At 39.8% G+C, this 27,406-nt stretch overlaps 1 protein-coding gene across 6 annotated transcripts in view; it reads right to left on the bottom strand.

Annotated features, from left to right (window-relative positions):
* Positions 1–27,406, bottom strand: part of LOC118113466 (neurocalcin-delta A) — a 75,468-nt gene that overhangs the window by 25,651 nt on the left and 22,411 nt on the right. For 2 of the 6 annotated variants that reach the window (XM_035163198.2, XM_035163199.2), the window contains one exon: positions 13,794–13,904. The exons of 3 other annotated variants lie outside the window; for them this stretch is intronic. The gene's annotated coding sequence lies outside the window, so the exon portion shown is untranslated. Of the gene's footprint in view, positions 1–13,793; positions 14,200–27,406 lie in introns of those variants that run through there. One more of the 6 variants, XM_035163201.2, reaches the window with a different exon arrangement.

Here is a 27,406-nt window from a genome sequence, read left to right as displayed (position 1 = left end):
ATAATACTGCTACAGCGACTGACCCTCAGAGTGATTACGGTAATGGAATGACATACAGTACATGTGCACACACATGCACTCACACACACATGCACTCACACACACATGCACGCATGTACGCACAGGCGCGCGCGCGCACACACACACGTACATCTTAATTACTAACCCACTCTGCTCTGTCACCTGGTATGAGGCACTTTCCAGTCCACACACAACTTTAGCTATACAACCTCTGATGACATGCTCAGCCAACTGAGCGTGAGTGTAAACTCAGCAGAGGAGATGAGATGAGGAAGTGGCACGACTCAATCAAACACAGACATGCAATCTGGAGCCTTGTGAACATTGTAAATATTATTATTCTGTTGACTTGCTCTCCTACACACAACATCTATTGCACTTCATAACATCCTGGGACAGGGTTCCCTCACATGTGGCTCTTTCTGAGTGTTCTACTGACAAATCTTGGACAGCAGATCACAAATCGAAGCAGCATGATAGGGACTGCTTTGTTGCACAGAGGCAACTCAATAAAGAAATTAAAGTTAGTGTTATTTCCACACTGCTGTTGCATCCAGTCAAATTTTGTCTCTTGAAGCAAACTACCGACTATCTCTACAGCCAACAACAGATTATTGTTCAAATCGAGGGTGCAGACAGTGATTCAGATTCTCACGGGCCTGAGACCCGCTGCTCACGCAGGCAGTGTGGACACTCTAACCTGATAACATGGGTGCCTAAATGAAAAGCAAGACGATCAGCGACGCGCATGCGCAGCTCACGCAGCCAGTGTGGCCTGTGTGTTAGTTTACAAAGACACACCAGTTAAGCTGCTGATGTTTTCCAATCACTTCCTTTTTGGACAAAGTAACTTGACTTAACTATGAAAACACAAAGCTTCTCAATGATGAAAGGCTGTGTGGACTGTGATGATGTTAATGACGTATGAATACATGTTTATAATCTATTACAGTATTTATTCCATTTTAATTTATAAGAGAGAGAGGTGAAGAGACTGCAGCAGTGAGAGTAAGAGGAGACAGGGAGGCAAGATGAAAACAAATGCATACTGTATAGTGTGTATGTGTACACGTACACACACACACAGACACACAGACACACACACACACACACACACACACACACACACACACACACACACACAGTCTACTCAACCTTGTCTACACCTTATTTCATACTCTTTATCCTCAGAAGACCAATTCACTCCCTTATGAAGAAATATTATTGCAGTCACCATAGTAACATACAGCAAAGTCTTCCAGCCATTGACTAGCTTTCTGGCCGAGCGCATACACACACACAGTCTCTAACTACAGGATGTGTGTGCCAGTGTATGTAGGTGTATGGGTAGTTGTGTGGGTGCATCTCCAGTAAGAAAACGAGTTAAGTTACAAGTAGCAAACTGTGATGAACACATGAAAAAATTCAGAAAAGTAATGAAAAACCCAATAATCAAATAATAACTGAGACACAAAATGATCAGTCTATTTTGCATTTATCTTTTCATCTGAAGCAGTTTTTTCTCTGATGAATTACAATCAGCAGTATATAGACAAAGTAAAAAAGGAAAACCTTTACAAACAATTCTCACCTCATTTCTGAATGCAAGGATGCATTAACAAGGGGGACATCTCAGTCTTTTTATTGCTAAAATTTTCAAAATCCATATATTCACAATTAACTTGACAGAGTGTTTGCAGTTTCCATCATGTCTTAGAGCTACAGTCGCCAGTCGCCGGACTCCCTTGCAGGATATTTCAAATACTTTATCTCTTTTTAGAATAACACTGGAGAATAGCAGGGCAGCAAATATGGATGTGGGCTCTCTATTGCAGCTGTACACAAAGGCAGGCCCCTGTCAATGACTTAAATCTTTGGATCCCACTGTGCAGAATGCACACCTTCATCTGGATTCAAAGAACATTCAGCAAAGCCTTGGTGACCTAGCTGCATTCTGGTCTACTCACAATGTGCAAGACTGTTCAGTTTTACACAATACAAGACATGCAGAAACTATACATAGAATATTGGTATGAGTATAAAAGATATTTAGAATTAGTATTCAAATGGCTCATGCCATAATTGTACTAATAAATGTAGTAACTCAATATACAATAGCCTTTTTTAAAAAGTCACTAATGTATGAATACATATGGCACTAATTAAAAAGTAATTAACCTGTATCTTTTTACTCACTGAAGATATTTCTTAATGAAAAACATTAAGAAATAGATTTAGTTTGTGGAGCATAAATGAGAAAGAAAGAGCCCCCCCTTTTTGTTTTCTTTCCAAAAACATATAACCACTTTGTTTTTCTAAATGAAAGGCAGCAGCTTGAGTCTTCAGGACAACAGGCAGCAGGACTGACAGGAGTGGGAATGGGGAGGAAAAAGACACACGCACACACCAATCTATCCACAGGGTTAGCCGTCAATGTATCTGTTTATGCTTTTCCAGATAAAAAAAAAGTCCAAATGCATCTTATTCTACCCATTAAGCTATAGCCTCGGTTCCAAGGAGTCCTTCAAAAGGAGAAACATCTCCCCTCAATGCTCTGAATCTGGGAATTGAAATAGGAAAACAGGCAGTGGCAAACAGCCAGGCAGTAGCTGGATAGAGAAGCTGGATAGAGGGTGAACCAAGAGGGGGGCAGATGAGTTTGTACTACTTGGACTGAAGCCAACATTTCTAGGATCGGCTCCTTCATGCTTCCCTTCCCTTTTGTAATAAGGCTGACCGTTGTGTAAGCTTCTTCCAATTAAATGAACTCTGAACCTGATACAGGAGACAAACAGTGTGTGACTCGAGTCAGAGTGATTGGTGGCTGCTACCTGGTGAGCGTGATGCTGTCGTCTTCAGCCCTTATACTTTTAAATGGCCCTCTTATCCTTCATTAAGTTGCTATGGTAACAGACCTGAGAGGATGTTGTGGAGGAGGCAACCACACATTGTGCCTACTGATTCTGGAGAAGAAGAGTGTACCAGTGAGAGGCAGATGACACACTTCCTCAAGTCAATTTCATAATCAACTTTAAGGGTTATGCAACTTAATGTGTGAAGCCCCAGTGCAGAGGTCCGTAGTCCCAGCTATGTGTAATTGTTCAGGTATTAAATAAGGATTATATAACAATGTTACTATTTATACTGGCGTCCATTAGATATACAAATGTGTAAAGCTTTACGATAACCACGGACTAAACATTTACTCAGCTGAGTCACATTTAAAACTATTCTGGTGTACTGTTGTAAGAGTCACATCTGTTTGAGTCTCTGGGTGGACTCTCCTTCTTCGTCCAACAGAAAATAACCCGTCTTGTACACAGAGGTCATAACTACTTTCTTTGGCTCTTTGTCTGCAGTGCCTTGGTGGGAGCTCCCTGCCTGCCAGGCAATGGATCACTGGACCTGGTTAATTGGATGTCTAACTGCTGGGTCCCAACAGGGGGGAGACAGTATAGATATCCCCCTGTCTCTTATAAATTATATTACAATTCTCTGCCGCCAACATCAATAGCTTCAACATGAAGCCTGACTCGTCTGATTCATGTCACTAAACATTTGCAAAGCCCAGCCACATTAGTCAATAATCGTGACAGATTTCTAACTTTGTTTTCCAAATGATTTTACTTCCTGCTCACACATATTAAACTGGAATTACCATGTTACAAGACGTAACTGGTAATATAGTCTCCTGTAATATACGTGATTTATGGCACTGAATAATGTCCAGAAAAGTGTTTTGATGTCATGCATATAGTTCAGAAATGTATTCTTTTGAGGTATCCCTGCTTCCTATAGGACTACAGACATGACCTTAAGCTGAGAGATCAAAAATGTATTTATGATCATTTGATAGGAATGATGCCGTCATGATATAACCATGAAGTCAGAAAGTAACGTCATATAGTGAGGCCAGTAACTTTTGCAACAAATAAGTTAAACTAGTTAATCATTTGTCATCATACGGAATAAAGATATCATGATGACATCATTATGAAATGTTGTTATTACAGCATAAAAAGTTAGCAGTGCCTGATTGAGGTATAGATGGTGCCCATGCAGTAAATGCTTTTCATTAGTCCTAGTATTCAAATGCAAAATGTAAACAAAGAATGTTAAATAAATTTCTTACACTTCTCCTTTTGTAGTTTGGTTTTGGAGAGGGTAAACAATAACAAACCACCATCAAAGCTGTGTATAAACTAGCCATGCCTAGCTACACTTTGTAAGCTAGGACTGGATGTTTGGTGTTCAGTGTCGTGGCTTAGGGAACTGTCAGACAGTTAACCTTACATGTGCTCAGTTACATACCCATCTGTGTATTAAACACATCTGAATAAAATGCTCCTGACAGACCAAAGATAATGGATAACTTTCTATAAAAACTTTCAAAGAAACTGATGGTGGATGATAACAAAAGAACTGCCTCACACCTGCTGGACACACGCACCCATTAGTATTGTTAAAGTTGAAGTGAGTTGGCTGTAAAAGGAGACAAAGAACCATTACAGATAAGAGTTGTTGAGAGCAGCTGGAGAATGAATGGCTGTTACAGGATGAGTGCAAGGTCTATCATGTCTTATAGTGTATGCTTAATAAGAGACAGAGTGTAAAAAGAGCGTGGGACAGTAAAAAGAAAGGGAAGGAGAAAACATGGAGATGGTTCTGATTGAAGACTGCCCCAGGGGATTCAACAAAGCTTGCTCTGTTTCCTGTGGTCAAGAAAAATATAGAAACAGGATACAACATCATGGAAAATAACAGAACGGAAGTTACATCACAGTAGAGGTCATGGGTCACGATGAACATAGGGAACTGGGATATGCTGAACAGTGAACATGTATTAAAGCCTAAAGGTTACTGAGAATTCACATTAGTGGACAGTTACACTGAGTGGTTTTCATTGTTGTGAAATCTAATAAAAAAATTGGAAACGGTTTAATGTGTATATGTGTAATTATGGTTTTGGGCAACCATCAAAGTAGCTATATGTCACACCACGGGCACTGCTGCCAATCAATGATAATTTTCACTTTTTGGCAATAATGGATTTACAGGATGTCTGTGTAAACAAAGTAAAGTAACTTGGATTGAATGTATAAACACATGTACAAAGTCATAAGTTGTGAGACAGAAGGAGCTAAGAGTGGTTCTGACACGTCTACCACTGCTGTTGTTATTCAAACTCAGTCGTACACAAAGAAAAACACACTGACATAGTATGTAATCACAAAACTAATTCAGGATCTCCCTTCCACATATTGCATTCAAGTTACTTTTAAGTGAAGATTCAGACATGGCACTCTTCTCCTTCTCCTTTCGCCTCACATATAAGATGTACATTCTGACAGCCAAAGATATCTGCAAGCACTGAGGAATTCCAAGTAGCTGTGTATTAGAGATCCATAACCTCCCTGCTGCTACATAGTCATTTACTCTCATCCACAGTGGCTGAGAGCTGTGTCTGAGCTCCATCTGAAAGGTAAAAAAATCGGATAGAATCAAAATAATGTAGTGAATAAATTGATTTTTTTTTGTTATTCCCCCAAAAAAGATCAAATTTGATGTTCAATTAGGTGAGGAGTGAATTATTAAATTATTTTATTCCTAATATCTAATGTGTTTTCAGTGACCCAGTACCAAATGTTCTTTCATTAAGTCTTCTATATCCAAGTCTTGACAGTAATCGAGAACCATGCCTCAACAAACATGAAGAACATTCGGGTCAAGTAAGCACATAAATTAAATTTAGCCTTCAAGAAACGCTTGGAGATTTGTGATCAGAACAATAGACTATGGTGCAAAAGAGCCAAAAAACATGCAGATAATTCATTCAATAACTATGCTAAACTTTTGTTGCAATTCAGTATCTTGCTAGACAGTGGTTTATTTTATGTACCATGAATGACACAATTCAGCTCCTTACCTTATAACTGAGGTTAAAACTATTTTCTGCATGGTACCTGTCTAGAGCTGGAAGTGTAATTATTTTGCTCTAGAAATTCAGTTTCCTCTTTCCTTTTTCTGACAAATGCTTCAAAAATGTTGTTGAGGCTGGGGGTTGGGCTGGGATATGGACCCAAATAAATGGGCAGCATCAGGAATTGCTTTCACCTGCACAAAACAGCAGCTGAAACTATGAGGTCAGATTGTCTGTGTGGTAACAACTTAATGGATGATAGCGTGTGGAAAATAGTGAGCACAGCAATACAATGCAGTGGCAGAGCAAAACACAAAGTTCAAGATCTTTTATGTGATTATAAGAAGTGTAAAAAAAAAAATTAGGGTTCATTATGAAACTTTGGCAGGGCAAATAAGAATATGTCTAGAAGGAACACTGCTTTGAGCCCACTTATAGTTCAACTTTGTCCCTACTGTGTGGGACAGAATGAAACTTGGTGGAGTAAAAGCTACTAAACTGAGTCAGTTCCACAGCTGGTAATTTTGGTATTGATTGTTTTTCCTGCTAAGAAAATAGCGAAGAAATTAAACTGAACTCACTTAACTGGACTTTTCAAATGTTCTCATAGTAGGCTAACAATCACCTACCTGACTAAAGCAAACCCTAACCCTTTTTTATGACTGTTGTAGGACTGCATCCATTGATTAGTTTTTCTTAACAATTATTCTGCTGATTAAAGAAACTGCAAAAACATGCCACTCACAATTTCTTTAGGTGATGTCTTCATATTGCTTGTTAATTTAAAAGACCAATACTCTAAAACCAAAAGATACTCAGTTAACTATAATATAAAAAAAGCTAGTGTTCTGTTTAATTACTGAAATCATTCATTGATTAGCAAAAATAATCCAAACCATTACTGAAAATGTACATTATTTGTTGATTGACCAATTATGAATCTTTTGGACTCAATGACCACAAAGCAGCCTTTAATAAGTACTATCAGATATGAAGATTCCAGTGCATTGTTTTTTATTCTGAACATTGATGATTTTTTTGAAAAAAGAATTAAAATTACAAATTCAAAATAAAACTTGGATGAGAGTCATTTAGTTTTGTCTAAATATCTGTACAGCACTATCACATGCTCAGATGTTGTCGTTTTCCCATGCTTCCTTTTCAACATTTTGCAAATTGTTCCCCATTCCCACAACACATTCTCTTTCCATCACAACAAGCAGATACATAGAAACACATTCCTTTTATCTGTGTAGCAGTACATTATTGCTTGTAAAAAGTCACTGCAGCACCAACTACCATAACTAAATACCTCATAACTAAACCTCATAGGGAATGTTCTTCAACATTATGACAGGGGACTGAAGGAACACATTTATCAAGTGCCTGGCCGTTGCCTCAGTTGCTGCACTGTGGCTTCAAAGGTTAAACAACAGGTTTAGTTTCTGGCAAATCTTTTCTTTTTTTCGATTCACAGAAGGTGAACTTTGAGTAGTAATTTCCAGTGTAGTGAAACTGACTCAAATTACTTCCCTTACTATAGGGTGCATTCTCAGTTATGGCAGCCAATAAGATCTTGTTTGAGCATCAAGTACAACCAAGGAACACAGCGACAGGCTACAGGAAAAGAACTTGTTTTTTTCCCGTGTGTCCTGCATGACACAACAGTCTGTGTGAATTCCTCTCTGTAACTAGAAATAGAACATCTGTTTCCCATAGTTTGCCTAAACCAATGCCTGGCAGCCTATAGACCTAGACTTTCCCTTAAAAATGATATATGTCAGCGAGTGTCTGTCTGTGTGGAACCTTTTAACTGCAGGCAGCCTGAGAGAGCATTCTACAGCCTACTGAGGCTGGATTTGGGTTAAATGACCTATGACCTCTTCAAATAAACACCCATGGGAGAATGACAAAGAGCACGGATGACCAGCTGTCCCTTGAAACTAGCTCTAACATGTCTGTCCATAAGCAATTGCTCTTGCAAATCACAGAGATCACGACTTTCGCAGAAGATAGAGAGTGCAATTATTTCTACATGGCTGCTCTGAAGGAAATTTGTTTTATTTGCTACTATTCCACGAATAAACTAATCTCTAGGTCAATTACAGCCCAGCAAAACACAACTGAGAAAAACTACTCTTCCATTATCCAGGCTAACAATGACCAACAATACAGAGCATTGCTGTTTGTCCAACGTGCAGTGAACACATGAATATTTCCATAAGTGTGGCTGATGTCATATTTCTAAATGTGTTTTTTCCTCTCCTTACAATCACTGATGAGTCCCAGGCCACAGCTGCTCACACAGGCAGCTTAAAACATCACAATACCTTGGCAAAGAAGTGTAATTGTACCCCAACTGTCCTGGTTGCCCTGTCCCTCTTGTTTTGACCTGCATGAGGAGTGCATTCAAAGTAGTGAAATATGTCACAGCCAACTCAGTGACGGGACCATGATGTCTGACATTTCCACAATTCAGTTAAATGTTTGAAAATGTTCAATACATTTGAATTAACACTGTACAAACGCATTAAATGCCATTGTCATTGTTGAATGCCCTTTTAGTCACTCAGGTACACACAGAGACAATTATGTGGACAATGCCCCATGTCTCATAGTTTATCTCTTTGATAAAAAACAATGGCTGAGTGGTAGAGCGATTGCCCTCCAACCAGAAGATCGGCAGTTCGATTCCTTGGGCAAGATGCTGAACCCCGAATTGCCTCTCATAGAACAAAAAAAAGTGCTGCTAATAGATGCACCGTATGAATGTGTGTGTGAATGGGTGAATGGCAAACTGTACTGTACATCAAGACTAGAAAAGCGCTATATAAATACAAACCAAAAAAAAACAAGTATATACCAAGCCTAATGCTAGAATGTGCTCGGTGAGGGTATTCTAATGCAACAATGTGTGACAAACATGTTACCGGCTTGAGACCTCCAATTCACCCAGGGAAGCTTTTGTTCGGCTTCCGACACAAGACACAGTGTAGTAGAGGGAGCTCTTATTGAGTGGGTGTTTATGTGAGAAAGCCCACATTTAACAAACTCTTCCAAGTGCTTCACAAATCATTTGTAAGTTGTACCATAAAACTGTGAGTGGTGCTGTATAGCAGTGTCTTGATGAGTAGGTTTGTATTTTGTGTCATGTATGTGCAAATGCATGATGCAATAAATAATTTGTTTAACCATTTTATGTGATGAAATAAATAATTTCAGCTATCTGGCGACAGAAACAGAAACATTTCCTTTTATAATAAAGTAAATATAATAACAGCCAGTCCCTTCAAAGTCACTCCTTATCTACTCACCACTATTGAGGTAAATGGGACCCCTTCTTCAGACGTAATAAAACAATAGAAAAAAACACAACATCTCCATACTGCTTGTGTGGTTTCATCCAAGTGTCCATAAGCCGCGGCATTCAAATTTGACTCAAAACAGCGTCATTTACACCCTGTTTTAAGCCTAAATGTCCTCTGATATCTTCCTCTGAGGCACGTTTACGTTCTCATGGGCACACCGGAAAACCGCATACACTGCACACAAGCTCTCGCCTAAGGGCATGCGTGGGGTGCGTTTAAAACACGGTGTAAATGATCTCGTTTCTAGTCGAATATGAATGTCGGGGTGTGCGGACACTTGCAAACTTACAAATAACAGCGGTGAATCCAGAGGGTGCAGGTGATTTGTGTAGGCTTCTTGTGATAATAACTGTTAAGTAGATAAAAACACTTGCAGCTTTAGAGCTAGAACCAGTTGGTAACTGATGTTGATTTATTATGTTATTCTAGAACCCCCTACCATGCCATTTTTTATTTTCAATTCACCTGAAATTCCTGGTCTAGTAGTATAGAAGACAATTCTTCTGCTACATCTAAAAACACACCTGGGGCCTCATTTATAACTGAGAAAGTATATAACTGAAAGTTGCATACGCCACTTCTCACGCAAACGTTGGGATTTATAAAAACAAAACTTGACAGGAGAATGTGCGAACTTCTGACCCATGCGTACAAACATTTTGGAGACGGGAAAATGACGATGCTGATGTGACTTACATTAAAACCAACAGCGTTATTGGTACTTGCTTGACATAACTGTTCCATACGAACAACGAACAACTTCAATTGAAAATTATATAAAACAACTTACAGCAAATTATATTCCTATACCATTTAACAGCAGAGTTGCAGAGTCATTAATAGTTTGTCATAATATCTTCTAACAATGTGCGTATATAATCAAGTACAAGTGTGTGTAAAAACACTTGTGCGTAATTCTGCGTGATGGTTGCACTGGCACTGATAGAGTACGCAAATGGAAGGATTAGGAGGAAACAAGAGTTCAGTGATCACATATATTTGTTGTCCCATGATGCTAACTAATCAGCTGATATAGATTCTATAAATCTGTGATCTTGGACCTTTGTGCTGAGTCCAGTATTACACAGATCGACCCGACGGAACCGAACCATCCCAGTACAAACACAAGCTCTCACCACTCTAGTTTATTAGCTGACAGGTATGTGTGTAGCATGATTAACACTGTATAATATTCACATACCTTCTATGTAGAGCCTCTTTTAATCATTAAAATAATAATTCTGTTAAATTTTATAGATTGGGGACATTTTTTGCCTTCACCTTTGAATTAGATTTTTTTTACTTATTTCAGGCTCCATTCTCTTGAAGTCACTCTCGCTCACTGTATTATCCGCAGCAGCAGCAGTGTATCAGTGTATTTCTTTATTAATGACATCCCTGCTGTGGCCACCAAACAATCCGTCTGTCTTCAACTGCAACTCACTAACAAACACCTCGATGTCGGTGTCAGAAAGTTGCTCTTCTTCTTTTCATCGCTTAATGCCACGATTCACCATGGAAACCCATTGGTCAGCAGGACAATTTAATATTCATGCTTTGCATTGACCATTTATGGTTGAATGTGGGATATGAGGCAGATTCACGTACGAACGTTTCCAGGTGGACTGTGATTTATACAGGGAAAATTCTGTTCAGGTGTGCGTGTGCACGGTTTTATAAATGCGATTTTTCTTTTGCGTACAGCATTTTCCGTTTTCATGCGCATGTACATTTTTCGTATGAATGCTACGCATTGTTGTATAAATGAGGCCCCTGGTATTTTTAGTTCCTAAAATTGGATCATTATCTGTGGTTGATGATGATAATGATGATTTCTAGTTGTGTGATGTACTGATGGTGACAAAGTAGTCTTTGTCTTTATTAAGTTCCTTATGTTAAAATAACGGCAGCCCTGCCAGCTGTGTTGCTTCGAGGTGAAGTGTTGAAATTTACCAACATTTTGGTAAAGCAAGCAGTTTCAAACATTGTGAACCATGGCACAGGACGCTGTAGCTGTTTCACATTTCCAGGTGGAAACCAATGGTTGGTTAGTGAAAGCTTCATCTCAGAACAAGTTGCAGGATGTGTTAAGTGTTTAAACTGCAACTCTAAAAAGCAGTAAGTTCTAGCAAGTAAAATTGTTTCAACTCTGCATTATTATGCTATCCATCCCAGTTGGATGTAATACACTGGTGTTAAAGATATAAAGAAGTGCTTATTTATAATTTGGATGTAGAAAAATATACACAATATCAGTAAAGCAGTTTTGTTGTCTTCACACAGAGGATCTGACCCAGAGAAAAGGACAACCACAGAGAATAAAGCTGGAAAAAACCTGACGTGACACGGTGTGTGTTCTTTGTAACCGAAAGGCTGAGAAAAAAATGAGAAAATACCATGGTAACCATGTCGCCAATTTTACATGACAGATTTAAGTTAACTGTTCAATACGTAGATCTAGCACTTGCATGCGTTTGTGTGTGTGTGATTCTGCCTCAGGGTTATCTGCTTAGTGTAAAAATGGTTTCACACAATGGTTTTGGCATCACTCACTGTATATATTCATTCTAAATAACAGCACATTCATATATTTTGAATTCATATTTTCATGTGAAATCAATGAGCCATTGTGTCAATACAGCACTACAATAAAAGCTGTCACCGCCTTCATTTTATGAATTCAGTCTCCGCATGTCAATGTTAAACTTGCAAGGTTATACAATTACTTTTTTTAAAGTACTAATTTGGGACAGTATTATATTTATGTATTTTCATCTGTAAATCTGTCTGAAAAACATTCAACAGCACAAACACAACGAGACGCTCCGAGACAATCCACTGCAGCAGGATGTCAGATAAAGCTACAGGCCGAATTGCTAGCGGAGTGTGTGTGTGTGTGTGTATGCAAGTGACAGTGCTGCCAACATGCCACAGTTTATAATGCGCACATGATATGCAAACACATAAAATCTAGATAACAGTATTTTTGTGCACAAAATTGGGAAATGACACTAGTCTCCTAATTCAAAATGGCCTCTTGTGGTATTAATGCAGCTAATTTCAGAACAAGAAGACATTTCGGGAATGATGTGAGCTCAGGCTCAGGGGATTGTTGGAACTGTTGAACACAAACCATAAAAGGTGGAGGAAGACTAACATACCTTATAAAATGTAGCTTGAACAATCTATTAAATGTCACAATTCGTAGAACTTTCAGTCTGCTTCTGAGGATCCTGAAGGAACATTTACATTTTATCATAAAGCAGCAATAAAAAGTATAACACATACCAACTCCTTTATCTAACCTAAAAAAAACTCATTACAATGGACAATATAAGGTAACAACTCCTTCCAAAAAAAAACAACCATAAATCCCATGTGATCATCACCTCAAATTCCAGTTTGTGTCCTTCAGTGATCTTCTACATGTTACTAATGGGCATTCACAGTAATTATAGTCAGTAGATGTGCGACTATGATAATTCAGGTACAGAGACAATGACCTGTTATACGCATGTTTGTTGGGTTGGAGGAGGGAGGCACTGCTGAAGAGGAGGAGATAAAGTCTCACAGCAAATGAAGAGCTATACTTCTAGAGAAGTAGATAGAGAAGAAGGTGGAGTATTGAAGGGAAATCTGGACAATTTGTAATCCTTGTTTCCTTTCCACCCTATTTGGGCTAAATGGGGGCTGGCATGCCTTTGTTTGAGGCACGCAGGGAGTTGGGGGTGTGTATGTGTGTGTCCGGGGGTGGGGGATGTCTCAAGCGTGACATTTCTCGAGAAAATTCCTCAAAGAAAAATAAATAAATAAAATAAAATGACCTGATCTCACCCCAGTATTAAATATCTTTACAAAAACAGAATGTCTAAACTGACCTTGAGACTATGAGCGTTACATTTTTGCAGCACATACCTCTGAGGCTTTCCCATCCCCACTGAGGGAGGGGGGCAGGTGGCAGCTGCGCTGCCCCTCTCCCTGCCTCTGATTCTCTGGCAGACAGAGCCAGCAGCTCCAGCCCACACTACTGCCTCTAACATTAGCAACACTTTGGGGGAAAAATGTGGAGCTGCCCATCACATCCAGCTACATGCATATCACACTCAGCCCCCATAATGATCAACCTCCCCTTCTCTATGCCTTCTCTCATCAGTCATTTCCTGCAGGGTGAAGGGGGGTTAGTGGTTGAAAACAGATCTGGCTGCATTTGCCAGGAAATGAAGCAGCTAGTCTTCTCCCCCCCCATTGAAACCTAAAACATTGCACTACATGTGTGCACTAATTCGATTCTCAAGTTCATCTCGGCCATTACAAAAAGAGTTCCCTCACATTCACAGAGACTCATTCACTCGCTGTCTGACTATTCATCTAAAAGACAATCTCCCCTCTGCACAAGTATGTGACTCAGAGGCAGGAGCTACAAGCTCTTCTGGAAGAAACCACTGGCTTCTAAAGCACACAAAGAGAAAACACAGGAAGCTTACCTCGCGTTGTAGCAATGTAGCTGCTCAGCAGTCCATCACCGAGCACTTTCTCCCTAGACTAAGTTTGTGTCAGCAGCAGCTGCAGGACAAGCAACAGGCGAGGAAACAGAACTGCACAAGAGAGAAACAAAGATGAGAGGAAAAGAAAGGGAGCTTGAACAACAGAGAGGGGGGGTGAAGAGCAATGAATGAATTACTGAGACAGAGCTAAAAGGTACACACAGAGACTCCTAGCTTGGGCAAGAGGTTTGTTAAAAGCCCACAAACTGACTAGCTCTTCTGCCTGCCTGCCCAGCTTGACGTCAGAGTGGTCACATGACCTCAGTCTAGTGCGGAGGGGAAATGAAAATGGAGGAGAGACAGAGGGAGAGAAGGACTGAGAGACTGAGAAGCCTGCGTTGCTGTGGTAACAGGCATACTGCACCGCAATGATTTCAATAGGTCATCTGACACACGCACACACGCACACACATAGATTGTAACACAGAGGAGCGGGTAAAAGCCAAGCTGCGTGCTGCACAGACAGACTGACCCAGACAAGATGAACAGAATGAAGCAACTTGAGAGAAATAAAGAAGAAATTTAGAAACTGAGACAAATTTGTTTCAAGTTTACTATATATTGTTTTCAAAGTTCTCAGAAACACATGCAATCAAAAAAGGAATGTACACAAGACAAGCTGCACTTTTAAACTCGTGCTTAGGCTCCTTGAACCAAAATATATGCATGTTTTTCCCTGATTTGTTGCTTAAGATGAAAGGGCTGATGCGTATGTGACAAAATAAAAAAAAAATGGCTTTCGTTATTGGAAATTGAATTAACCTATATATGTTGCCACTCTAATCCAAAGAATCCCTTACTCCATAGGATTCCAGTTATTCATTCAGCACATGACTAACAAAATAACTATATATACACAAAAGAGTATGGAGAAAAGTAAATAAGCAACTAAATAAGTTTCATTACTCATTCATTAAGAGGAAAAAAAAGTAGCTCCAGTTAAAACATTTTTTATTTCACACACACACACACACACACACACACACACACACACATATATATATATATGTATAATACTGTGACATGGGAAACAATCAAACCTTAACACAAATAGCTAGGTTTAACACTATGACCAACAGCTAACCGGCAATAAAAATTAAATCAATGGTAACAATTAAGACTGGGGTATTGGTATGTTTACAATGTATCGTCTCATTAGAAGAGTGGACGTTATGTTGTCACTAAGGCACTTGCTTTATACAAATTGACAAAACCTGCACATTAAATTCTATTTTCACAGTGAAGACATCCAAAATCAATAAAGGGTGCAATGTCAAAAAAACCTTAAGGTCTGTTTGAAATGTCCAATTGCAATTTGTCAAGTATTAAATCAGCAACTTTACAGATAACTGAAAAAAAATGTATAGTTCCATGAGTTCTCAAATGTGTGACACCGACAAAAAAATACAGTTTGGACAAATCAAGGAAATATTTTCTGATGAATCAATAATTCAAACATTTGTTGGTCCCAGCCACAGTAGTGTGTACTTTAAAGGAGCTCTATTCAGAGCATTCACAATTTTAAGATTTTTAAATGCTGGTGTATGTAAGTATCAGCCCCGCTCTAGTTCAAAACTTCCGAAATGTGCTGTTCATTGGGTCAACTTTATCAGTGTGTGTGTGTGTGTGTGTGTGTGTGTGTGTGTGTGTGTGTGTGTGTGTGTGTGTGTGTGTGTGTGTGTGTGTGTGTGTAGACTAGACAAAGACCAGTTTGAAGAGAAAAAACATTTCTAGGCCAACCAAAGACCCTCCTTATCCCACCCTCCACCATGCTGTGAGTATGAACAGCTTTGGTCTGATTACATTCATTTGAATAGCATCTGCTGGCCAGTTGAATGGAGTGCTGTGGGGCCCAGAGCAGGGTGGGGTCGTGTGAAGGGTGGGGCTAAGGTCAGCCGAGTGAAACCCCCCCCCCCCTCTGGACGACTGTGAGTAAGGGTATGTATGACTGACTCAGAGCCACATGGACAGGGACACAAGATGAAATGCCACAAAGGGTAGAGAGAATTTGCAGAGGACTGTGAAAAGTAATTTAATGAAGCCTGCTGCCTGGATAAATATACTGAGGAGAAGCAAGAGGCAGGACTGAAAAGCCAAAGCACAGAGGCTTAGATGATGTAACAAAGTGAAACAAGAGTCTGTGGCTTAATTGACAGAGGGATGAATTATAGTTAGATTAAAGCCTTAGATTAAATGGTACTTGGATTAGTGGGCTGACTGGTGATGCCTTAATACATGGTCTTTCAGAATAAGTTTTAAAGAAGCATTATCTACTATGTTAAAAAGCTAAACTGTATATACTGTTTTATAAGAAGTGCCTCTGAAGGTCCTCATAATGAAGGGAGGGGGAATGATAAAGGCAAAGTTTTAATTGGTATAGAAACAGGCTTTGGAAAATGGCAGCAACATTCAGTTACTGCACTGCACAACATTTTCACCTCCCATTGATAACTGAACCCATCATTGTGGAAAGTGGGAACAACTTATAGGTTTGTATTAACTGTAGACCACCTTTTGTGACTGTGGATCTGGAACGACAACCTTATGTGACTTTTTGAAAGGTGCTTCACTGCTTTGAGTCTCTTTTGGAGGAGCAATTCTGTAGAAGAATGGTAACAGCTTTCTCTATGTGTGAGTGTGTGTGTGTGTTTATGTAGGGTGGGTTAACAGGCGCTAGAGGGAATTCCTTCCTCCAGAAGGCTCAGGAAGCAACAGCATGAGAGGAAGTGAAAACAACTTCTCTTTCCAAGGCAAACCCTTCAGAAGTTGTTCCTTTGGAAAAGGAAACGCTCCCTGCGCTGTGTCAGTGTTCTCACTTCTAAAGACCTCCAACATTGTCTGCAGCATGTAACTATAATCAGTAGTTACATTATAGTTAGACAGGTATGAAACAGCAGGCTCAAACTCACACATTTCTAGTATCTTAAATGAACCAAAACAAGCAGTTGTTTGTGTAAATGTATGTTTCAAATTGGAAGTGGTTTTGTAAGAGTTAATTGTTATGCCATTGTGAGACCTTGAAGCTCAGGGTTAGACCTGTATCAGAGAGCTGTCATGTAAATCTCAGTGGATTGGGGGTATTACAGATTATAAAATAGATTAGATAAATAGAATAGAATCCCATCACTTCCCCTCTCGACTGGATTATGATGGATATTCTGATGGGCATCGGCCCGTCATCCTAATCCTGTTTGCAACTGATGCAGATGCTCTGGCTGGAATACTAACTTGTAGCAAGAACTCACTGTACTTGCATCCCTACACTGGCCACTGGTCAAGTATAGTATTGAGTGTCAGTGTTCTTTCTTTGTTTCTAAAGTTTAACATGGTCTGTTGCCCCACAACATCTCTGTCCCCTTTCTATCCCCAGATCTCTCAGATTCTCAGACCAGTTGCTCCAGGTTGTCCCTTAGTTGACGTGAAGGGGTAAGGGCAATTGTGCGTTGGTTGTAGCTGCCCTCAACCTTTTGAACTGTTAACAATTAAGTGTTCCTCCACCATAGACATGTTTAAGACCAAACTGAAGGCCCCACATTATTTCTCAGGCTTATATTCTCTTCTTCGCTTCTTATCCCTTTGTGCTTTACATTTTTAAACTGTTCCTTACTTGTGTGTGCACCTATTATGGGACTGGGCAATAAAAATATATCAATAATTATCGCTACATAATTTCCATCAATAACAATTTAAAAAAGGTTCAATATATACCACTATATTGCCTATTCATTGTGCAAGAATTCTCCTTATGTTATATTACGAACACTTGGCTGTTATATGTCTATGACTTATCAGCTGCCAAGGAGGGACGGCCCAGAGATGTTAACAAGGTTTGAGTGCTTAATGTAACGAACCAACTAATGCATACAAGAACAAAGTGATTCCTCAACAGGTTTGAGATGAAGTAGAAGGTGATGTTGGTGTTTCACCATTTCGCTCAATGGTTTAAGAGCAACATGTGGGAAGCATGTTTGTAAATGCATCTACATCAATCAATCAATCAATAAAATTGTATTTGTATAGCCCATATTCACAAATCACAATTTGTCTCATAGGGCTGAACAAGGTGCAACATCCTTTGTCCTTAACCCTCAACAAGAGTAAGGTAAAACTAAAAAAAAACAACCTTTAACCGGGGGAAAAAAACTTTGAAACCTCAGAAAGAGAAACATGTGAGGATCCCTCTCCCAGGACAGACTGAAGTGCAATGGATGCCGCATGTAACTGAACACATCAACAAAATAACAGTATTTAAAACATTGATTAGAAGAAACAGTTTGTATGAATTGAAAGAGTTGTGAATGAATGTCAGTCATGATGAGTATGTGAGTAGGTGTATTGTATGTCAAGCAGTCTTGTTGTAGTCATATTCCAAGATCAGATGCCACCACTATCCACAATCCATCTACATGCTAAGTTTTGTAGCTATGAAAGGAAGAAAAGGGATCAGAGCTCTACAAGTAAACTTGTGGACAACATGTAAACTGAGTCTCAGGAACATTTGATTTAGATTAAAGCTCTTAAATCAATGCTGGATTTTTACACCTGCAGCACCCTGTACAGTGAGCAAATGTAGCCAAAGTCTAGTTTTACTTGATATAGGCTCTCTCACCTCAGTAACTTAAGCTGTTAATATACTTTAACTACATGTTCTCATGGCTTGATGGAATCCAGTATATCCAGTGTTGTTGTTGATCATTTTAAAACAAACTTTCAAAAGCTGCACAATTATCCTTAAATACTACAGTGATGATAAGAATGTGGTGTTGCACAATTAATAAGTGTACCCTCTCTATGTAGCTGCCAGTAACAACACATAAATCAGCAAAAAAAACTAGCCAGCACACAGGAAAGTGACTTCATGTTCTACACACACCATATGGCTATGACATGTAAATGTGCAGCCATGCATAACCTTAAGAAACCTTTTTTTACAGAAGCTTCACTGTGTAACTCTATTATCACCAATAGAGACAACCTCTGACAATACATACTCCTTTATACGACAGCACTAATACTCAGTCTCTTGATAACAGCTGCTGTTCTCATACTTTTGCATGTATAAGTTAATTCATTTAATTAGCTGCTCACTGAAATGAGTGGACAAGATTGTTTAAAAACAAATCTCATTTGTTACATTACTGTGGTACATGAGGTGGGCGAACTGATGCAACTCACTCATCAGGCTAATCTAATGTACGACAAGGCTTACCAAAACAAATAGAAAGAAAGTATCTTAAAGGTCTATGTTAAAGGTGGGGTTGGTAGGTTGTTTCTGAATTATTTTCTTTTTCTTTGTTGAATTCAACTTCGATGATTCATTTGTGAAATTAACGCATGCGCAGAATGACCCGCTCCATGTACCCATACCTGCCCCCACTCACTCGCTCAGAGCGACACACGCAGTGAGATCAGAGCTCGTTCACGTGAAGCAGCCGATCAGTGACTTCGTAGAAGAACAGTGAAATACAGAGTTTCTCTGGTCAGAGCTGCTCAGTGATCAGCGGCGCTGCGTCATGATCAGAGCAGAAGCTGCAGTTGGTTTGTACCGAGCTGGAGTTTCTGTGTCCTCCTCCACTCTGCTCTCACTGTAACTAATAAACTCATCACTAGTTATCAGGACCTGATCAGCACATGAAGTCACTTAGTGTTTGTTTGATTCGCTCCAGAGTTTATGAGGCTGCATTTAAACATCATGAAAATGACTCGTCAACATTTTGTGCTCAGTACAACACGAGACGTGACACTCAGTCAGGACGCAGACATGATTTGACACCATGGATTCCTAACCAAACACATGACTGTACGTTTGTCACCTTAATCATCCCAATAAAAAATGAACTATGAACGTGAACCAGTTCATTTTCACCTGCATGAACTGAACTTGGAACTCGTTCTTTTTAAGTGTGAACTGGCTCAACACTGCTTCTACAGATGGGCTCAGATTCAGATTTCACATTCACATTTAATTGTGTAAAGGTTTGGTTGTTTGTTTGATATAAAAAAGAAAAGAAAAAAGTTTTATTCAACCATCCTATATTTGCTTAAAAAAAAAGAGAGCAAAGGCTAAGATGCCCCAATTGTTAAGGAAAAAGGTTATCTTTGAGTTTGATAAAAAAAAAAAAAAAAGTTCTAAATAACATCATCCTATGTTTGCTCAGAGGCATAGCAAAGAGACACATTTAATTATGGTGTGGTATGTTTTAGTTTGATATTTTTCAATCTTAATAACTATCATTTGGACTTGTCATCAATAAAAAAAACAAATGTTAAATGTATATATCTTTCCGTTACCACAACAATATACAAAAATGGGAATTTTTCGGGCATTTAGAAATGGTGGTTAATCGTGATTAAGCTACCCTGTGATTAATCTGATTAAAAATGTTAATCGTTTGACAGGCCTAATATACACACACACACACACACACACACACACACACACACACACACACACACACACACACACACACACACACACACACACACACACACACACACACACACACACACACACACACACACACACACACACAAAAGTGCCCACTCTCGCTGGAGTGAACGCCGCTCATGTTCATCATTTGTAAACTGATTTGTTCGGTTATATACAGTACCTACCTACTTTGAAAACTAAAACATAATCACTTTATCTTTAAGTCTACTCCGCTCCTCCGCTCCCTTCACTGGTTACCGGTGGCTGCCCGCATCCGTTTCAAAACATTAGTACTTGCGTACCGTGCTGCGAACGGATCGGGTCCAGTCTACATCCAGGACATGGTCAAACGTTACACCCCAGCCCGTTCACTCCGCTCTGCTTCAGCCAATCGGCTTGTTGCTCCCGCACTGCGAGCTAAACACTCATCAAAATCACGACTGTTAGCTGTCCTGGCTCCTAAATGGTGGAATGAGCTCCCCATGGACATGCAGAAAGCAGAAAGTTTAAACATCTTCCGCCGCAAACTAAAAACACACCTTTTCCGACTATACCTAGAATAAAATTTGAAACTAACAGTTTAGTAGCACTTAAATGGCACTTACTTATAGCACTTTGTAGTTTAGCTTTTTTGAAGAAATTGTACTTTCTTGATTCTTGTTGTTCTGGGTTTGTACCCTCATGGTTGAATGCACTTATTGTAAGTCGCTTTGGATAAAAGTGTCAGCTAAATGAAATGTAATGTAATGTAAAAGTCCAAGTGACAACTCATCAAAAGTTGAAGAAATTCCCTCAAGCACTCTAGAGATATCAAATTCAAGAGGCAAAAAACACGTTTTTGGAGCCACCGTGACCCTGACTACTGAAATCTAATCAATTTATCAGTGACTCCAAGTGAATAGTGCCAGCGGTAAAGATATTCCCTACGGGCAGTCCTAATATATCACATTTATAGTAACATGAGGTCACTGTGACCCTGACCTGTGACCTCCAGGTACCAAAATCGAATCAGTTCATCTTTGAGTCCAAGTGAAAGTTTTTACCAAATTTGAAGACATTCCCATAAATTGATCTTTAGATATCATGTTCAAGAAAAACATAAACATACTTTGTGAGGCCACCGTGACCTTGACCTTCGGCCTTTGGCTACTTAGATGAAATCCAAGCTCAAGTGAATGTTTGTGCCAAATGTTAAAGGATTTCCTCAAGGTGTTTCAGAGATATTGCATTCACATGTAAAACATTTGCTTTGTGAGGTCACAGTGAACTTGACCTTTGACTTTTGGCCACCCAAGTCTATTCAGGTCATCCTTGAGTCCAATGTTTGTGCCAGATGTGCCGGAATTCTCTTTGGGCATTCCCGATATATTGAGTTCAAAACAATGCAAGGTCATGTGACCTTGACCTTTAGACCACCAAAATGTAATTAGTTCATCTTTGAGTCAAAGTTAATTTTTGTACAAAATTTGATGACATTCTCTCAAGCTGATCTTAAGACATACTTTGTAAGGCCACTATGACCTTGACCTTTTACCCTTAGCTACCAAAATCAAGTGAGATAATCCTTGATTCTAAGTGAATGTTTGTGCCAAATGTGAAACCCTAACCTGAACCCCCTAACCCGAACTGCTTGCATACCTATCCGTCATTACCTGGCAGATTTAAGTTAACTGTTCAATACGTAGATCTAGCACTTGCATGTGTTTGTGTGTGTGTGATTCTGCCTCAGGGTTATCTGCTTAGTGTAAAAATGGTTTCACACAGTGGTTTTGGCATCACTCACTGCACATGAATGGAATCTTTAGCTGGGCAGACATACATCGCTAAAGCATAGACGAAAGCCAGTGAGGGAGAGAGTCACAGAAAAGTCGGCTTTTAACCAGTTGTCAGGCAGTGTGCATTCATGTTTTGAGAGCGTAGCTTAGATGAGAGGGCTGCTGGGAGGGATGGGATGTATTGTGGTATGTAATGTGTAAAAAACAGAATATGATGTACATTTACCTATTAATCAAAATCATTGAATATTCAAAATTACATTTAATTTACTCAATCTGTAACAATAAAAGAGGTGCACACTCTAAAGAGATGCACTGAATCAACATTAGAAGAGGTATTTAAATAATTGCTGATGGGAAATGGCACAATATGCATTTAAGCTGATGCTGCTGTATTAAAACTGTGAATAAATTTAGTAAAACTTAAATTAAGAGTGCATCTCTACGTATATTTTTTTGTCTTTCTCACTCAGATATTGTGTGAATTATGTCTTCTGATCCAAATCTAGGAAGAGAACTGTAACTGCAGTCATCAGCCAAAATAATGTCTGCCCACAGAGAGGAAAATTATCTTTATTCTGATCAGTAGAGGATATGTTATCTGTAATGACACACTGAGATAATACCATGAGGGGAAAAGATGAAGAAAATCATTCATCATTCAAACACTTTTGTCTACTTAAATGCTACGCTTTTACACCCTTACATGACCTGCTTTGGCAAATCTAAACTTAAACTTAGAAATAAAAGATTTTTTTGAATTCAGAAAGAAACATACATTGCCGGCCATCCTCCTCCATCTCTTGCTTCATACTTGCTTTCCATCACCCTTGTTCAACCACGCTGACTAGACACACTGCTGCACTAAAAGGAAAAACTTCAAGTTGTCAGAGCTCTGGGCAGTTACAAATATCTTTTCTTTCATGCTGAAAGTGATGACCGCAAGATTTTGTATCAAGGATTTTTATGGAGAGTGAATAGTTTGGGTGCTCTGACAGAGTAGTCTTAAAGGAGGTGAAAAAGACAAGGATACCATCATGAAATCTCATTTCAGCAGAAGAAATATAGTACTTGTTGGGCCATGGTTCTTTGTGAAACCACACTTCGGCCTACATGTGCCATCAAAGCCTGAAGCAGCATGTTCCCCCAGGACTCAGTCTCCCAGGGGCCATCAAAAACCAGAGCAAGGAACTCAGTCTCCCAGAGGGCATCAACTTCACACAGAGGGGTGAAAACCCCCCCAGGGACACAGGTTTCAACTCCCATTGGTCAGTCTGGACCCCATGACCTGTGAGGTCACCGGGCCAATATAAGCCTGTTTTCCCCCTCTTCTGTTCTCTTTCTACACTCCCTCAACGGAGAGAAGGCTGTCGAGCCTTTTCCTGCCTCTTCCCACAATCCTTCCACAGGAGGGAAGGCTGTGGAGCCTCTTCTCCAGCTCACATCTTCTCTTCCCATCCAACTCTTCGAGAGGAGCACAAAGGTGCAGCTTCCAGCTCATCTCACCAAGGAAACCTCCTCGCCCTCCAAGCTCTACCAACGTCCTAGCAGCTATGCGATGTCCTGCTTGAAAACTTCCGCCAGCAACTGAGCTACACAGCTCAACAGAAACCAGCAAGACGACACAAAACTGCGAAATGCACAGCAACTTCCTTTTTCCCCTTTCTACGGACTGGTAACACAACTGGGCTTAATAATTATACTAGGCTAAGCAAGACTGTTTATTCGATTCTGTGTGAGGTTTATAAGTTTGATTTGTGGTGTTGTGATATTTTGGGTACAAGTTATTGAGAAAGTAATGTTAGTCTGTTATGCTCTTCACAGTCTTTCGTTGCATCCAATCTAGTAACTTCCTCTAATTTGGCACACACACAGACACACGCATAACTCTTCACCTCATTATCTCTACAGGTCGTAAACATTCCAATAGGGGGGGGAAGGGTGTTATCTTTTTGGCCAGCCACCATCTTGAAAGCACGCTGACTCACACAGACACACACATACCTATCTTTGTTTAGCAATTAGACCATTAGTAATTTGTGTTTTTATACTTTATTATATTCATAATAAATGTTTTTCTTTCACAAATGTTTTTTCATTAATGTTGCATAAGTGAATTTTGCCAACCTCTACACTGTCAAGAACCCCATATCCTTCAACTTAGCTAACTATCTATATGGTAATTTTGGTTATAGTTATTAATTTAATTGTTAATCAGAGTTCCAAATTTGTAGTTAGAACCTTTATGAGACTTTATTCAATAAATTGGCTATCTTTTCCCTTCCTTTGAAGGGTGGTGCCCCGAGGTGACTTTAATCAATTAAAGTTATTATTTAATATTAATAATAAAATATTAATATTTAATATTTTATTTTGATAACCAAATTTATTGAATGCCGAAAGGCACACCATTTTATGGTATCACGTTTAATGCATTATGGCACAACATACTATTAACAGGTGGAGATAGAACTCAAAACAAGACAATGCAAGAACCCACTGTGGTCAGTTTGTGAAATTGAGGATGAAATCTGTTTTGGAAAAGCTGTAAACAACTACTCTCGGTGGAAAGGGTTGAGCAATCATTGAGCCAACACCGTGATGCCCAAGCCCTCTCATTCGACACTGACATAGGGGTGCAGCCTACCCGCGCAGACTACAATTTCAGTGTCTACTATAACTTAGAAAAATATATTTATTACTTGTTTGTGGGATTTCCCGACAGATCAACTTGAGCTGTAGAACTGATGAATATGTAGGCTAGGCTACTTTAACACCCGGGGGACACAGGCTGCAGTTTCACCATGGAATGGCTATGCCACGGTTCTTCTGCATGTCTTGGTTTTATGTTGTTCACACTGGCACGTGTCTGCTGCTAGTATAATGACTGTATTTCCTCGAATAAAAGTCGGGTTATGTACTAAACTAAACGCAACAAAAGTACAGTATGAAGCCGTGTATCTTCCAGTCTTGTGATAAGAACCAAAGCCTTGTTAAAACGATGAATGGATGCACTGAAAAGCAAGTGCTTTTTTTTTTTAAGCGGGTACACGAAGTGTTGCAAACAATCATGTTTGTGAAACATTCAACAGAAAAATACTGAAACTGTGCTGAAAGATCATTTTCACAGCCAATTCTGCTGTGAACCTTGCATGGTACGCAGAAAATCGGCGAGACCTCAAATCTCGAGAAGAGCAGCGTTGCTTCTGCGGCTGAACTACAGCTGAACCGTGGCAGAACCGCAGGCAGTGTGGTCACTCTAATCTGTTAACATGGGCGGGAAATGAAAAGCAAGGCATCACGTGGCAATTCCGCGGCCGTTCTGCAGCCAGTGTGGCCTGGGTGTGAGAGCTATGAAATGAGAGATCTGTATATTCTAATTATTAGCCTATAGTAGCTCCTTACACCTGATTTTTACATAATAAATCATTTTAAAATAGCTGTTGTTTGGGCTACATTTATGTCTTCAATGTTCAACCAGAGAGAAAGTTAGAGGCTCATTTAAGTCTATTTGCTCCATTGCAAACAATGGTTCAACTTTACTCCGTCACATGGCATTCAGCTGGCCAATGGTGTAAAACTCAGTCGGTCACTCAGTCATAGATATTCACATTTCTAGGGCTAACCTCACTCCTGCCATCTTGGCAACAACACTTAAGCTTAGTGCTTGCGTACAGTTCCTGTCCTTGCGCACTGCGTCGGTTGCCAAAAATGCACCTCTCATGCACCTGCCCACTTTTTGATCTTGCTGCGGGCGGCGCTGCTAACATGGATGAGCTGGAGGCAAGAGTTTGCCAACAGGTCTGTCTCTACAGAGATCTCTCTGCTCCTATGCTCCCTCCAGATGGCTCTTGGAGGGAGATTGCAGAGACTGTTGGTAAAGACTAGGCATTCTGCAGGAAACTATGGAAATACCTCTGTGAGTATAAATCGAAGCAAAGCGCACACAAGCCTAAAGCAATGCTCCTGGAGGAAACAGGCCGGTGCCAAAACTGTGTTGTGTTTCTTCTTCTTCGCCTCAGTGGCCACACCTGTTGTTTAGGAGAAGACTGCACTGAGTCACCGCACCTCTAGCACAAAACAGAAAAGTGCCTTGCAATGACAAATCTGTCAGGGATAACTGTGACTTAGGCTTTTGAGTGTGGCTGCTCCTGTACATTACAAAACATCTGATTTGGTAATTGGACTGAGAATATTTGTCATACAAAACAGCCTAGTTACAACTACAGTCTACAGTCATGCTAGCGGCTCTGTGAAATGTGTTTCCTGTTTTCAAACAATCTAAGATGCAGGCACATCTGAATGAGTTAAAAACACATTTTCTAACAAAACTAAACAAATAAAATGAATCTTAATGGGCTCTTGAACAATCAACATAGTCTTTCTTCTCAGGAGTGTCTACGCACCACGACGACTCTTCTCTCCTGGTAGTCCTTGTAATTACATTAGTGTGTATGACTCAACCTTTGATGTGTCTATATTTCTTTACAATCCACAGAGGCGAGAAGAAAATTATTTACAGAAAGTTTTATTCAATCCAATTTGTAGCTGTTATACAATCTACAGTGTCACAAGAGTTTCTCAACAGCATTGCAACCCACTCCATCCTTGGTGATTCAGGAGCTATAAACAGAAGCCAGAAGAATAGCCTGATGACCAGTCTGTCCCATCTATTGTTTTTCATGGCAGACAGCAGGCTGGATGCAGGGCGAGGATTAGCCAGAGCCCACTGTCTCAGTCTCTCTCTTATCAGAGAGCAGGTTGAGAACCAGGAGCGGGAAAAAGACACATCACCTCCTCCCTATTAGTCATGCTCACTATACTGATACACACATTGACTCCGCACACATATCAGTAATATTTACACAGAAACAGAGCAGTTGTCCCTGCATACTAATGACTGTCTACTGGCATGGAAAGGATGGACAGATGCAGCCAGCCTATCAAATGTCAGATATTACCAGATTCATGGAGTAAGCAGCAGCCAGGCGCTTCCTGTGAGTCACAGTTTTTTCTCACTTTGGACAACTGGAGATTTGAATCAGGAAGAGTAACTTAACTCTTCTCCATTCACTCTCTTTCTCTGTTAAACCAATCAGATGATTCCCAGCATTCACAAGTCCATCTACTGACCTCATCAAAGATCCTGCTCCAAATTAAGCCTACCCAAGTGGCAACCTACCGTGACGTCACCCATTGGTTTGTGAACTGCCGTTTTGAAGCCGAGAGTTTTTAATTTGATCAGCACCATCTTGGCAGTTTGAAGCCAGAAATGTCCATATTTGGTAAAAAGGAGGAGCTGGAGGGGTCGGTCTAAACGCTGACCTCTGAACCACAGGAGTGTAAAC

This window comes from Hippoglossus stenolepis, chromosome 8 (assembly GCF_022539355.2).
Source record: "Hippoglossus stenolepis isolate QCI-W04-F060 chromosome 8, HSTE1.2, whole genome shotgun sequence".
Lineage (NCBI taxonomy): Eukaryota > Metazoa > Chordata > Actinopteri > Pleuronectiformes > Pleuronectidae > Hippoglossus > Hippoglossus stenolepis.
This window is presented reverse-complemented; position numbering and strand designations above follow the sequence as displayed.